This window comes from Lissotriton helveticus, chromosome 9, assembly GCF_964261635.1.
Source record: "Lissotriton helveticus chromosome 9, aLisHel1.1, whole genome shotgun sequence".
In the NCBI taxonomy this organism is placed as follows: domain Eukaryota; kingdom Metazoa; phylum Chordata; class Amphibia; order Caudata; family Salamandridae; genus Lissotriton; species Lissotriton helveticus.
The window spans coordinates 246233195-246247327 of record NC_136070.1 but is presented as its reverse complement, the minus strand read 5'-3'; the positions used below and the strand labels follow the sequence as shown (position 1 = coordinate 246247327).

Here is a 14133-nt window from a genome sequence, read left to right as displayed (position 1 = left end):
TTTGTTCCTCGTCAAACTGGCGATGCAATGTCGCTCTACTTATTGGTCAACATGTTTCATGCTATGTGATCGTATAGATTCAGTGCAATTCATCAGAATCTAAACATTGGTCTCTGGGCATGTGCACTGGACCCCGTAAAATATAGCCCTGCTTGTCCCTCTATCGCTGCCACCACCACCACCCAAGTAGGAGCATAGCTCTGTACAACTGCTGCAGTGTAGAAGACCACTATTCTCGATTGCTCAAGAGTGACTCAACAGACACATGCACACATTTCAGTAGGGACCACACAACTTCTGTAGCATGTGTTACACTCAAGTGGTCTTTAGCTGTCCCTTAGGCCAATGATCGGGCCCTTTTCTGAAGGTCCGATCTGTCATAACCATAGTGGGCAGAAAGTGGTCACATCCTCCTTGAATTTAGTATGATTCACTAAATTATCACTTAGTCTAAGTTAGTGTGGCAGAGATCAGTCTTTAGAAAGCATGGTAATCACAATTTTTGACAGAATCTTTTGTAGTGGTAGGGAGCTGCATACTAAGAAGGCACCACTGAAGGTAGCTTGTATTCATTCAGCAACATAGTCTAGACTCAAACTAGGTATCTCTGATGGGTAAATTTGCTTGGAAGGAGATCCAATATCAGTGTGCTTATGGATGGGTGATCACATGATGGCAAAGGTATGACAGAGGACGGTTACAAAACAAAATATTTAAAAACATCCATAGGAGTCAAAAGCTTTCATGAAAATATTTAATTTCATTTTTTATTATACAAACGTCAACCTCAAAGTTTTTCAAATGTTAATATACTTTGTATTTAGAGCCTGCCACTACAGATGATTAAGTACAGCAAATAATACATTTATTGGTTTTAGTAATAAAAATAGTGTCAACAAGTCATAAAATTATATTTTATAACACGCGACTTTCTACACAATATATTACAAATGCATTATGCCAATCTCAAAGCAAGACCAACCATAATAGCTATTTTGGCAATTTGTGATGCAGTAGAAATACACGTCAGATGTCAAATGAAGCACTTTAGGGTCTAAAATTAGCAGAATGCTGCAGTGATAACTTGAAAAATATTCACATTTGGCATACTCCAATTGGTGGAAAACGTTTAGGGTATACAAAGAGCACCAAAAATGACTGCTACTGCTACAGTGAAGCGAATTCCAATTTCACAAAAAAGCAAATCTGAAAGAGAAAACAAATCTTTTAGTATTTAAGTTAAACAGAGCTGTGAAAAGATCAACCTAATTTCAATAATGTTTCTCTGTATTCATTTGGTAATGCGTCACTCAGAACAACATGTGGTATATGAACTCATACATGTAGTAATGTATAATAAAAAAACTGCCTCAAATTTGGACTCTGGGCGCTGAAATATGCACACTACCAAATCCGTAAGTTTTATTTTTTGGGTCATAATTTGTATTGAATTTGTTAGCAAAGAAAACAGGACAACTTTTGGCAGGCATGTCTCCTAAGGTAACTCCATCACATCGAGCTGCCAGATTTAAGTAATTTTTTAAAAGAATGCAAATTCTCCAATTATTATGCAGAGAGAATCTTGATTTCATTGAAGACAAACGGAGGCTACCATTATGCATGTACTTTAATTTGCTGCCCAAAGATGCAGCCCTTTAAAGAACATTAATACATCATAAACATATAGAAGGTTCTTGAACAAGTATAACGATCCAATGCCCAGGTCTGCCTTCCTCCTTAAACTGTGAACAAACAAGGATAAAGGGAATCCATCTCTGGTGCCAAGTAAATGAAGTTTTGAAAAACCATGTTATTGCATTTCCCAATCCTAGGTGGAATTATCGGTAATAAGAGAAAGATTATATAATAGGGCGAAAGGCAGTGCGTGATAAGCAGGTTATAAACTTACAGATCTAGCAAGCTTTACAAACTCAAAGAAACCGTTTTACCCCTTTTATCCTCATATTTTCGGTGAGGAGGGTGGGATAAGGTTAGCCTCCATTTGTCTTTAATTAAATTAAGAGGCTACCATTATGCAGGTTCAAAGCTGCTGAGAGCTACATTGCCAACATGCTCAATTGGTCTTAAGTAAAATTTGGCAAATGTGTTTACGTTAGACCAATCAGCTGTTCTAAGAATCTCTAAAAGAGATCCACCTGACCAGAAAACCTTACCAGACATTTCCCCTCTAAATGAGTGGCCCCAAATCTAGATAGATCTATACCAGCTAAACTCATTATGGTATGTATCCATCGAGCTAAAGTCGTTGAAAAAGGGATAGAAAACAGAGTCAAACAGTCTTGGTTCTCTTCCAAATGTCGAAATGTATGCTCTCAGAAAAAATCTGATAGATCGCTCAAAAACCTTTATATCTGAAACTCGTTTGAAAGAAACTAGGCAAAGTAAAGTTGCCAATTTTAACGAAATGTGTTTAAGACATAAGAATGTATTATCTTGCCAAGACATATAAACAAAAAGAGAGAAAGGGAAGTCGTTGCTTCCACTCTTATTCCCCAGGGAAATAACAAATAAACAATGAAAGAGTGAAGCTAGAAAAGCAGAAGAGCTTTTAAATGGAATCATTCATGTTTGTTAAAAGAGCCCTCACTCACCAACCTAGTTGGTAACATGTTTCATCTTTGGGCCCCACCAGAGAGGCAGAGTGCCATTCAAAGACTGAAACATGTAGACCTGACCTTCTAAACCTTGGATGCACTTGAGCAATTTACTCAATCACAGCATCCACCACCACTTTTTAACCTGGCCTTACTCTCCACCTAATTAACATTTTCTTGGGAAGCAGTAAGCCCATTTTAATCTCACCTTATGCACCAGCACTTGTCACACAAAAAACCCGCTCAGCTGTAATAAGGCGTCGTAGCACACCGGAGAGGCACTCCGCCACTCTGGTGGGGGCCCAATGATGAAGCATGTCACCAACTAGGTTGGTGAGTGAGGGCTCTTTTAACAAACATGAGTGATTCCATTTAAAAGCTCTTCTGCTTTTCTAGCTTCACTTTTACATTGTTTATTTGTTATCTTGCCAAGAAACAAAAACTATGAAAATTAGACTAACATCCCACAAGGAATCATAACGCGCTTTAGGGGGTCTTTTAAGTCTTTCATTACTCATATTATAAGAGAAATACCTATTGCTAAATTATTCACTAAAGCATGCCCGGATGAAATAGCGGATCTTTAACAATTAATGGTCCTATAAGAGAGACCAGAGTTAAAAAGGGTTGCTAAATAGTTTAGTATCTGTTGAACAGGGACCTCCCCGGCATACAAACTCCTCTCCAAACACAAACTAAACCATTTTTTCCACACACCATTATATCTTTACCTGGAGCCCAGGATTCATCAATAAATTCTTAGCTTCTGATGAAACATCTGAACATCTATTAGGTCCCCTGAAATACTCCAGATAAGAAGGTTCATTTTCCCCTCTAAAACCAAAGGGTGTTCTTCTCCCTCTGGGTCTTGAAGCAGGCCCAGGGATGCTGGAACTAGATGAGGGATGTCTACAGCCAGTTCCATCACTCCGGGGAACCACACCTGGGATTTCCCGAAGGGAGTCACAAGAATGATACTGCCAGACTCTACTCTCACCTTCCAGAGGACTCTCCGGATTAAGCAAAAGGGGGAAATGCATAGGCTATTTTCTTGCTCCCAAGGTTGAAGAAAAGTGTCTATTGCTGTAGCCCGGGAATCTGGCTTCCAGCTGAAATAGATTGGAACCTGAAAATGTAATCTGCTTGCAAAGAGATCTATCTGAATTGGGCCCCATAGGTCCTGAATCAGAGCAAATACTTCTGGATGTAACTTCCAATCGCTGTAATCCTTCAGAAATCTCGAGTTCCGGTGTGCTCTTACATTTTGAGTTCCTGGAATAAATTCCACTCTTGGGATATCCTTGTGTTTCCAGCAAAAATACCAAATGATACTGCTGTGAAGTTCTCTAGGTGGATTAGAGTGTTTGAGTTCTTTAGAAGGTTCTTAAAGCTCAAAAAGGATCATTTATATGAAGAGATTGTTCCTCCAGAGACCATCTTCCCCCTGTCTCTAATTCTCCAAGACGGGCTCCCCAGCCTGTGTTGCTTGCATCTGACTATTATAAAGTCTGGCACATTCCCTAAAATGGCCCTGCTGTTCCATGCACTGAGGTTATTTAGCCACCATGTCAGATCCTACCGTGCACCTGGTGAAATGGAAATAGAGTCTTTGTCCCATAGACCTTTCCTTAGACCCAAGGTCTTCAGTCTCTGTAAACCTCAGTAGTGTAGGGGACCGGGAGATTTGGCCTGGATGGCGGACAAAAGGAGTCCCAAAACCCTTGCAAGGTCCCCGATTAGTATTGAGTCCTTGGATAAGACTGACTTCATGTCTTTTGATATTTTTACCACTTTCTTGAGAGGTAAAATCAGGTGGGATATGACCAAGTCTACCTGAAAACCTAGGAAATCTATCTTTTGAGTGGGAGTCAGAACTGACTTCTCCATATTTATAAGGAAACCCAGGCTGTCCAGGAGATTCGTAGTTATAAGTAAATGATTATATACCTCTAGCTTGTCCTGTGACATGATGAGTAGGTCGTCTAGGTAAATGATTAACCTCACTCCCCTCTCTGAGAGATGAGTGACCACTGGACGAAGTACTTTCGTGAAACAGGGGGCCGAGGACAGCCCGAAAGGGAGGCAAAGGAATTGGTAAAGTATGCCCCTTCATCTGAAACGGAGATATTTTTGGCTGTCCTTGTTTATGGGAATCGTGAAGTAGGTGTCTGAGGTCTAGTTTTACTAGCCAATCTGCTGACTGTAGGATGTCTCTCAACAGGTGAATACCTTCCATTTTGAAATGCCTGCAAGTTAAAAATCTGTTCCGGTATTTCAGATTTAGGACTGTACGCCAACCCATGTCCTATTTCTGTACTAGAAATATTGTACATACAAAACCCTGTGTTGTGTCCTGTTTGCCTACTATTGCTAGAGCACCCTCAACATTTGAGTTACCTCTACGTCTATAAGAGACATCTTCTCTTCTTCTAAATGTCATTCCATCGGTTCCCTGACTTGATGGGGTGTTTAGCAAAAATCTATTTTGAAGCCGGTAACGGTTTCTAAAACCCCAGGTTTGAGAGTTATCAATTTCAAATTCTGGGTAAAGAGTTTTAGTCTGCCTCCCCCTCATCCCCACCACTTTTAGTAACGGTGAATAAGGGGTGTTCGCCTTGATAACCATGAGTGGAGGTTCTTGCTCTTCCTCCGGGGTTCCTTGGGGTCCTGCCCCATTGAGGATAAAAGTTGGAATTTTTTTGGAAGCCTCTCCCACAGTACTGTGGGTTTCTATATTCTTACTGATAGAATTGGGACCTGAAGGATCCACTGCTGGCAGGTGGTCCCCTTCTGTCAGCCCTTCCAAAAAGTGGATGTAAGGAAAAGACTACGCATGTTGTATTGTGCTTTGTTGAAGGCCGTTAAAGGTTGAAACGTATCTGCTCAAGGTTTTTTTTTATAAAGTTTACACCAAAAAGGAGGCCATTGGTATGATTAGTGTCTTCCTTGGAACCAAGACCTGCTAACTTGGGGTTAATTCTTATCAGGACAGCCTTCCGTCTCTCCATTATGAGGTTTGCATTGCCTAACATGCATAAGGCCCTTTGCGCCCCGCCTCTTAAGCCCTTCCATGCTCATGACGAGCCCAGCTCGTCATGAGTCACAGTGGAGCTGTGCTCATGACGAGCTGGGCTCATCATAACGGCTGCGGCCCGCCCACGGGCGATTGATTCACCGCCTGTGCGGGAGAATTAATCAGTGGGTGGGGTTGTGACGAGCCCAGCTCGTCATGAGCACAGCTCCACTGTGACTCATGACGAGCTGTGCTCGTCACAAGCACCGCGGCGCCGTGCTTCCCCCTGCCACCCCCGCACCATGGGGGAATTACCCCCGCAGCAAAGGGGTTAATAAGTCCATGTTTACAGGGATATTTTTAGCCCTGGCATCTTCGGTCATGTTCAGGATGCGTTTTAGGGGACCTAGGATATCCAGGAGCTTATCCTGAGACTGTTTGTCACCTCCCTACGCCTTTCCTAGGGTCTTTGCCATATTTAAAAAGGAAACTTAGGATCTAGAGATCCAAATTAGGTATAAAACACTCTTTGTGCTCTGTAGAGGGTCTTGGACACTCACTCCTAAGGAGGTTACGTGTGTCCTTGTCAAGGGGTTTTTGACCAATAGACTTAAAAAGTGGGAGACGTGCTAGCTGCCACCAGTCTGTGCTGTGTGGGTGCTGAGTAGTTGTGGGGTTAAACATCTCTTCCCCAAAGGGATCCTTCATTCCTGGGGAGGTAGAGGGTTTGTCAAAATCTTCATCCAGGTCTCATAGGAGATCGAATTTATCTTGTGGGTCAAAGATAAATTAGTCTACATCGTTATAGTTATCAGCTGATGAGGTAGTGTTTCAACATCTATTGTGCCATTAAGGTCACTCATTCTTTTTGTGCTGCCTTTCTCTGTGCCCCGTTAAGGTGGCCATTCTTTCTTGTGCTGCAGCTAGCACCTGAATCAATTGTAGCGCGAGGTCTACCAGTAATATAAGCTGGTTCAAAAGCTTTAGATAGGTGTTTGATTTTATGAGCAACTTTTCCCCCCTTTTTTTTTCCTTAGAAAGAGAGGTAGAGGGTAAATCCTCATCAGATAGTGAAAAATAATTGTCCTCAGAGGGAGATCCTCTCTTTTAGACAAAGTGGCATCTACTGCCTCTTTGAGGGAGGCTTGGAGTTCCTCCTGTAAATACTTTCTAATATTGTCCCCTAAAATGCCCGATTCTCCCTGGTTCTGAGAGTTATTTATCTCTTTAGGCTAATAAATAGTTTAGTAAAATTAAAATGGGGGCCAATAGGCCAGTAGATAGCTTTAAATATATGTTGTGGTAAAGAATCCTTGAACTGAAGCCTTGTCTAAAAACAGTTTATCTTTGGTAAATTGTTAAAAAGCGTACCGGAAACAGGCACTAGGGGGTCCCAGAGTGACAAAAATGCTTAAATCAACCTAAATATGGATCCGATCGTCTCCCTAGCAGTCCTTCTCCTGTGCAGCCGTTACAGTCTGTTTGGAGCTGTACCCATGGCTGTGCTTGAGGAGAAGGATACCAGCAGAGAGGAAGGACTTCCTCGTGGGAGGTCACAGCACTCTGCCTTGTGAGTCCCATTAGCTTGCTTGATCGCGCATTGCCATGGGGATCACGCGTTAACTTGTAAGTTGTTTTTTGATTAAAATTGGTAAATAGGAAATGAGGTGAGGCGTCTGAAGGTCGCGCCTCACCTCGGGAGTGTTTATTGTGATTTTATGTCAAACACCAATTCCGACACTATTGTTTTGAACATTATGAAGGCAATGATCCTTTGTGAAAATGCTTAAAAGGCAAAAGGAGGGTCAATAAGCCGACCGTACATTGGAAGGCTATGAAAAAAGGATATAAAAACAAACCTGTAATCCAAAGCGGTCGCATTAAGAGATACCAAAGCGTGAAGACATGATAACATTCTCAAAAAAGGCAATTTACATTAGAATCAATAAAGATTATTATAAAACCTAAAAATTAGTCACATTTTACACATTTATACTTATTATTATTATTATTATTATTATTGGGACATTTATAGAGCGCTGCGATTACGCACACCGGCGTGTCCACGCGCTGAAAGTGGGAGAGGCAAATAGCAGGGGACACAGAAAAATGAGCGGGCCGTTATTTAGTATAGAGAAATGTTTTTAGTTTCGCTCGGAACTTAGCCTCCTCTGGTTCCAGGCGCAAGTCCGCCGGCAGTTTATTCCAGTTAGTTGCCGCTAGGCATCTGAAGGACCTGCCCCCCATGCGGGCCTTCTTAATTCTTGGAATCCTTAGTAGGCCGCCCCCTGTGGATCTAAGCGCACGTGTTGGTTTGTACACTTCGATCAATTTAGTCAGAGGGTCGGGTGCCCTGCCATTCAAAATGCGATGACAGGTGCAGAGGGCTTTGTATTCCACTCTTCTCCTCACAGGGAGCCAGTGTAGCTGCTGGAGGGCCGCCTTAGAAGGCGCCCTTTTAGGCAGTCTAAGAATCAGACGCGCTGCCGCATTCTGCAGCACTTGCAGGCGAGCCATGCTTTTTTCTGGAGCCCCCAGGTACAGCAGGTTCCCATAGTCTGACCTAGCTGTCACCAGGGCATGGACCAGGGTTTGACGGGCTTCAATCGGGAGTAAGTCCAGGACTTTTCTCAGCTTCTTCAGAATCCCGAAACAGACTCCCACCACCCGATTAATCTGGGGGCCAAAAGTGAGACCAGCGTCAAACCACACCCCCAAATTGCGTGCCTCTTGGCAGGGGGTTGGGGTGGGTCCAAGACAGGAAGGCCACCATGCCGACGACCAGGCAGACTGGGCTCTCCCCACCACCAGCACCTCTGTCTTGTTGCCGTTCAGCTTCAAACAATTGATGGCCATCCATTCGGCAAGATCTTTCATGCACGAACGGAAGCCATCGGCAGCAAGACAGGGCGCATGCGATAGGGAGATCACCAGCTGCGTGTCGTCGGCGTAAGAGACCAGTTGGAGGCCATGGCTCTCCACTATCGAGGCAACAGGCGCGACATACATATTAAAGAGGGTTGGGCTCAATGACGAGCCCTGCGGCACGCCTTGGCCCAGAGGCACCAACCTTGAATAGCAGTCTCCCTGCCTGACTCGGAAACTTCTCCCATTGAGAAAGTCTTGGATCCATCTCAGCGCGGTGCCAGAGATGCCACCTCTGTTCAGACACTGTAGCAAGATGTTATGTGCTACAGTGTCGAACGCCGCGCTGAGGTCCAACAGGATCAGAGCCATAGTTTGGCCTGCATCCACGCCCTCTCTCAGATGTTCCGTAGCCATGAGAAGGGCGGACTCGGTTGAATGTCGTGGCCTAAAGCCAAACTGCGTCGCATGAAGCAGTCCCCTTTCTTCCACGTGCTTCATGATTTGGGTATTAACCACCTTTTCCGCCACTTTTGACAGAAAAGGCAGGAGGGAGATGGGCCTCAGATTTTCTAATACCTCGAAGCCTAAGTTGGGTTTCTTCCGGAGCGGGAGCACCACCGCCTGTTTCCACCCCTCCGACAGCTTTCCCGATCCGAAAGAGACGTCGAGGATATGCCTTATATAAGGCTCCAGGACTTCCAGGCTGTCTACCAAGCGTTTTGGCGACACCGGATCCCACGGGGACCCTGATGTAACAGAGCGGCACACCACTATTAATTCCTCAAGAGGAGGGGTGCAGAAGTATGTAATATGCCCTGCCGTCTCTGTGTCCCCCATTGCTATCTCCAGGTCAGACCCTGTCGACGGCTTAGGGAAAGTTGAGTAGATCTTCTCTACTTTAGCGGAGAAATATTCGGCAATCCGGTCACATGACTCTGTAGAGCAGCTCTCCGGCTCTGTAGGAGCATTTACCGAAGTCAGGGATTTATAGATGCCGAAAAGTTCCTTGGCGGAGTTTTCCGCCCCCTGAATTTGTCCAGCATAATAAGCTGCTTTAGATTTTTTTTATCAACCTATGGTGAAGGCGCCTTTTTTCCAGAAACAGATCCCTGGCCTTGTTGTCATAGGACACCCTCCAGACTTTTTCTGCCCGCCTACAGTCCGCCTTTGTTAATCTCAGCTCAGCACTGAACCATGGGGCGGAGCGATCTTTCCGAGCACATGTGGAAGTACGGCAGAGTGGGGCTGTCTGGTCAAGCGCCTCAGTGATACGCTGATTCAGGTTGGAGACCGCTGTTTCTATGTCCTCACCCCCAGGCTTACCATCCCTAGTTAAGGCTTGATTAAAATCCTCCACCGAGAATTTAGCCCACTTCCTCCTAAGATAGTTAGGGGGTACCTGACTGGCTTTGTTGGATTTTATGCTCTGTATGGAGAATGCCACCAGGAAGTGGTCGGTCCAGGGAATGGGCTCAACCCCTGACACCTTAAGAGCTATAAACGAAATAATACAATATCAGTTGTAGTCAAAACCACTAAGGAAGTAACAGAGTGGTATACATATCTTGTGAGCAGCTAACAAAAGAGGAATGCAACCCTGTGCATTGGATAGTTATACTTGTTCACAAACATTCTATATGTTTAGGATGTATTAATGTTCTTTAAAGGGCTGCATGTTTGGGCAACAAATAAAAGTAAATGTATAATGGTAGCCTCTGGTCTTGTAATGGAATTAAGTTTTCTCTTCAAGCGTAGGAATGAAGATTTGGAAGAGAACCTATAGATATTCATGTATACCCAGCCCTTAATGTTGCTCAGGATTCTAGATCACTAGATTAACTTTAAATGTCTCCTGAAAGCTTCCAACAGCATCATATTCCATCAGTAAACTTTTACTATGGCTAAGATAGCTACAAATATCGACCATGGCTTTTTATTGTGCTAGCATTATATTGTTACCTCAGACATTTTCATCTATTACCTCTGTGCACTTCCCTTCCAAAATAAAAACACAACCCTTTCTTGAGTTCAAACAAAGCTGTGTCAAGGTTTTTTTTCAACAGCTTACACCTAATGCTGCTTTTTGTTGTTGTATATTACGGTTTCCCTTTTTAAAAGCAATGATAAACAGTGTATAAAGGTGGTCTGAACAAAAACTATACAGTACAAATACTAAATCAATACTCATACTAACCAACTTTGTTAAAAACTCACATCTGCCCGTATGCATTCACTTACAAGAGAAAATTAAGTCACTCCCAACTAGCACTCTTGAACTCCAGTAGCCGCCTAGCCCCCATTTAGAACTGGAGAAAAGGATCACTTTTTCACAGAACAAAATACAATAAATATGTGGTAGCCAACATGAGCGTGCAGCCATGTCCAGACACTGCTTCCTTGGTTTAGTTTCAGGGCTTTTTATCAGTCTACATCAAAGGTGCAAGTAACATTTTACTTTGTACAATGGGCCAAATGTCACTGGCAGTTGTACAGAAAACATGGTAAGAAAATAAAAATGACATACCCCTTATCCTAATTTTACATAATGTCCCAGGTTGAAAAACTACTTTAAATGATGGAACGCTGGCATGCAAATTGTGATACCCACTACATCTTATACCAGGCTAACTTTCTGAATGTTTAAACACAAATGGTGGCTATGCTCACATGGATTGCACATCCAATTCTCAGCACTTTTGTTAGGGATGCCAGTCATACATAATGTATCTGCATGTAAGATCATGGTGTTACCATGGTACTTGAAGATACCCTGCCACCTAGGGTGTTTGTCTGCCTGGGAAAATGTCCTTCGCAAAATTTATACATGACAATATAGGTACCAGGGCACACTTGAAAAGTCCATTCAATAGAGAAAAGTAGTACTAGTATAAAGTTCATTCAAATCCTTGTCCTTTTTCTGAAGTTATTTATGCCATTCCCACAATGTTTGGTCTGTACAAGCAGGAACAGCCAATATCTGGTATACACAAGCAAAAGCAGCCAACACGCGTTTCATCCTTAGGACATTTTCAAGGCTTAGCGTCCAGTAGTAAGGATAGTATCCAAAGTAATCTGAAGACTGCGAAGGAGAGATCGTTAAAATCTTAGGAACCAGGAAAGAGTTGTTCCTGTAGGAGGAATGCTCCGAGGACTGTCAGGAGCGTAGTACGTCTCCAATACTACTTTTCTCTACTGGATGGATTTTTCAAGTGTGTCTGGTAACTATGTGAATGTTATAGAGTGTCTGTTTTTTCAAATAAATGACAAAGACTGTAGTATAAAGCTTAATTTTGTTGTCTGTGGAAAAGAACAGGGAATGAAGGAAAATGCGACCAGATAAGGCAGTCAACCTGAAAACATACATTGCTCATATAAAAGGGCTAGCAGCTGCCCTATACCATTACGTCTTAAACTTCACAGCATCAGTTCGTTTTTTTCCAAGTAGTGAAGAAAGAATCCCAGGAAACCTCCCTTACCCCAAAAAATAATAAAATCAGTTTTACACACATTACACATGGTTCTGGAAACCCCCTTTAGAGATAGGTCTATGCGTTTTTACTTCAGGTTTTCCAGCGTCCTCATGTGGATGTGACAAAATGACAGAAAGAGGAGCAGTTTCAACAAGGACTTTCCACCAAAACTTTATAAATAAATACAGGTTTTTTTCCTCTCCTGAGTGTTGGAGGATGTTTTATTTTTCCAAAATGATGCACCCTGAAAGAAACGAGTCAAGCAACGGATCTGTAATGCATAAACCTTTTCCATACTCAGTCTGCTTTGTCCCAGTTAAGTGGCCAACACAGCACATGGATCGCTGAAAGGACTGCCCATAGCTATGTAATCAATCCATTCATCTGCTCTAGCCACAGATACACCCCATAGGTCCCTCAGAGGCAACCCACTAAAATGTAAGGGCCTGATTACAAGTCCGGCAGCCCAATGGACCGCTGAACCCGTGGCGGTGGTCCGTCCCAGGACTGTCAGACTGGTCGTCCACCTGTCGTATTACCACTACGGCGGTGGGACAGAACCGTTGCTACCGCCGGGATCCTTGATCCGGTGGCGCAGCAGTCAGAGACCACAATATGCTGGCGGTGCTGCTGCTGCACAACCAAGCATATGAGTTTACTAACAGCCACAATTTTCATGGCGGTGAGCCTGCCATGAAAAAGGTGGCAGTGAGGAAACCGCTCTTGCCTCAAGCCCTAGGGATGAATGCGGGCAAGCCGGCGGGCGGGGGAGAATGGTGTTCCCTCTTGTGTGTATGCACCCCCGGTTTCCACACGGCATGGGCTTCACAGTCCATGCTTGCAGGAACAGGCTTTGGCAGTCCCTTGGCGCTGCATTTCTAAGTCTCACTTTATAAGCCTAAGGATGGCAGCGCCGCCAAAGCATCGCTTCGCAGGCGGTCTGGGAGCGGACGGTGGCAAGGAGGCCAGCTCCCAAACTGCCAAAGTCGTAATTAGGCCCCTAGTCCTTAAAAACATTGACAGATTGTGAAAGTCACAAGAGAGACAGTTCAAAAGCGTTCAAATCCTTGTATGGCTGATGCTTCTACATCGAGTGGAAATCATGATGTCGAGGTTGGGGGAGGGAGAGCAAGGCGCAAGAGCTCAACATCACTGAAAAATCTTAATTAAGATGTTTTAGGAGTTATACAGAGCATAAGGTTGAACCTAAGAGTGGAGCAGCAAGACGGTTCAACATGTTTAGCGTTTGCTGTTGAGACAAATGGTGTGCTTGTCCGGTCATAAGGTTTACATGCTGTCATTAATGGCATCTGTCACTATAGTGCATAAGGCCAGTGGTGTGGCAGTAGGTTTAATGCAAGATATAAGGCTTTCTATAAGTTTGTTTTAAATCAATTGGAGAAAAGTGCATGATCTAGGAGACAACTATAGTCAGTTGTGTACTCAAGAGTTGAACAAGTCTAGGACGATTCTTTGCTATCATACAGATCCTTAAGATCCTATCCTTTTTTCGGTGCTCTTTAGTTTCTAAGAAATGAAACATTCTTTAATTGATCCATATATGAACTACGGGATTCAAACAGAATGTGTTTACAAGTGCTCTGCAATGTGTGTGTTTTTTCGCACAATAAAAAAAAAAAAAAAACTTTCTTACTATATCAAGTTTTATACAAGTTTTCAAACTGAAGGACCCTTCGGTTGAAGAGAAGGTCTTTATACCATTATGCTATAAATGGTTAAGCATCTAAGACGCATTCCTTTGATCTAGAACATTTGGGCAAATTCAATCTCATTAAGGCAAAGATACTGATCATGTAGGTTTTCTAAATGGGGGCAACAATAAGCAATAATAAGCGATAACAAGGAGTTTGTTCTTGTAATTATCGGACAGGCCCCGGGGTGGGCAAGGGTGTACTGCTGCTTAACTAAATCGGCCCCCAGCACTGGAGATCAATATTGCAGAACAGATGTAAAACCAGCCCCCACCTTTCCACCCTCCCAGGGAAATGCCAGATGCCCACAACGGCCCAGTCTGGGCCTGGCAGGGGCTAGTGAATGGCCGAAGTACTTCTTTGAAATAGTGTATTAAGTACAAATTGAGACACTCTTGCTTGTTGATGTGAGAATACATTAACACAGTAGTGTTTCATAAATGTATGTGGGTTAT

The 14133-nt window shown here is 43.4% G+C and overlaps 1 protein-coding gene across 1 annotated transcript in view; it reads right to left on the bottom strand.

Annotated features, from left to right (window-relative positions):
* Window positions 1-740: 740 nt before the first annotated feature.
* The window catches only part of MAPK1IP1L (mitogen-activated protein kinase 1 interacting protein 1 like), a 118064-nt gene continuing 104671 nt past the window's right edge, over window positions 741-14133 (bottom strand). The window contains exon 5 of the mRNA XM_078659838.1: window positions 741-1206. The gene's annotated coding sequence lies outside the window, so the exon portion shown is untranslated. The remainder of the gene's footprint in view (window positions 1207-14133) is intronic.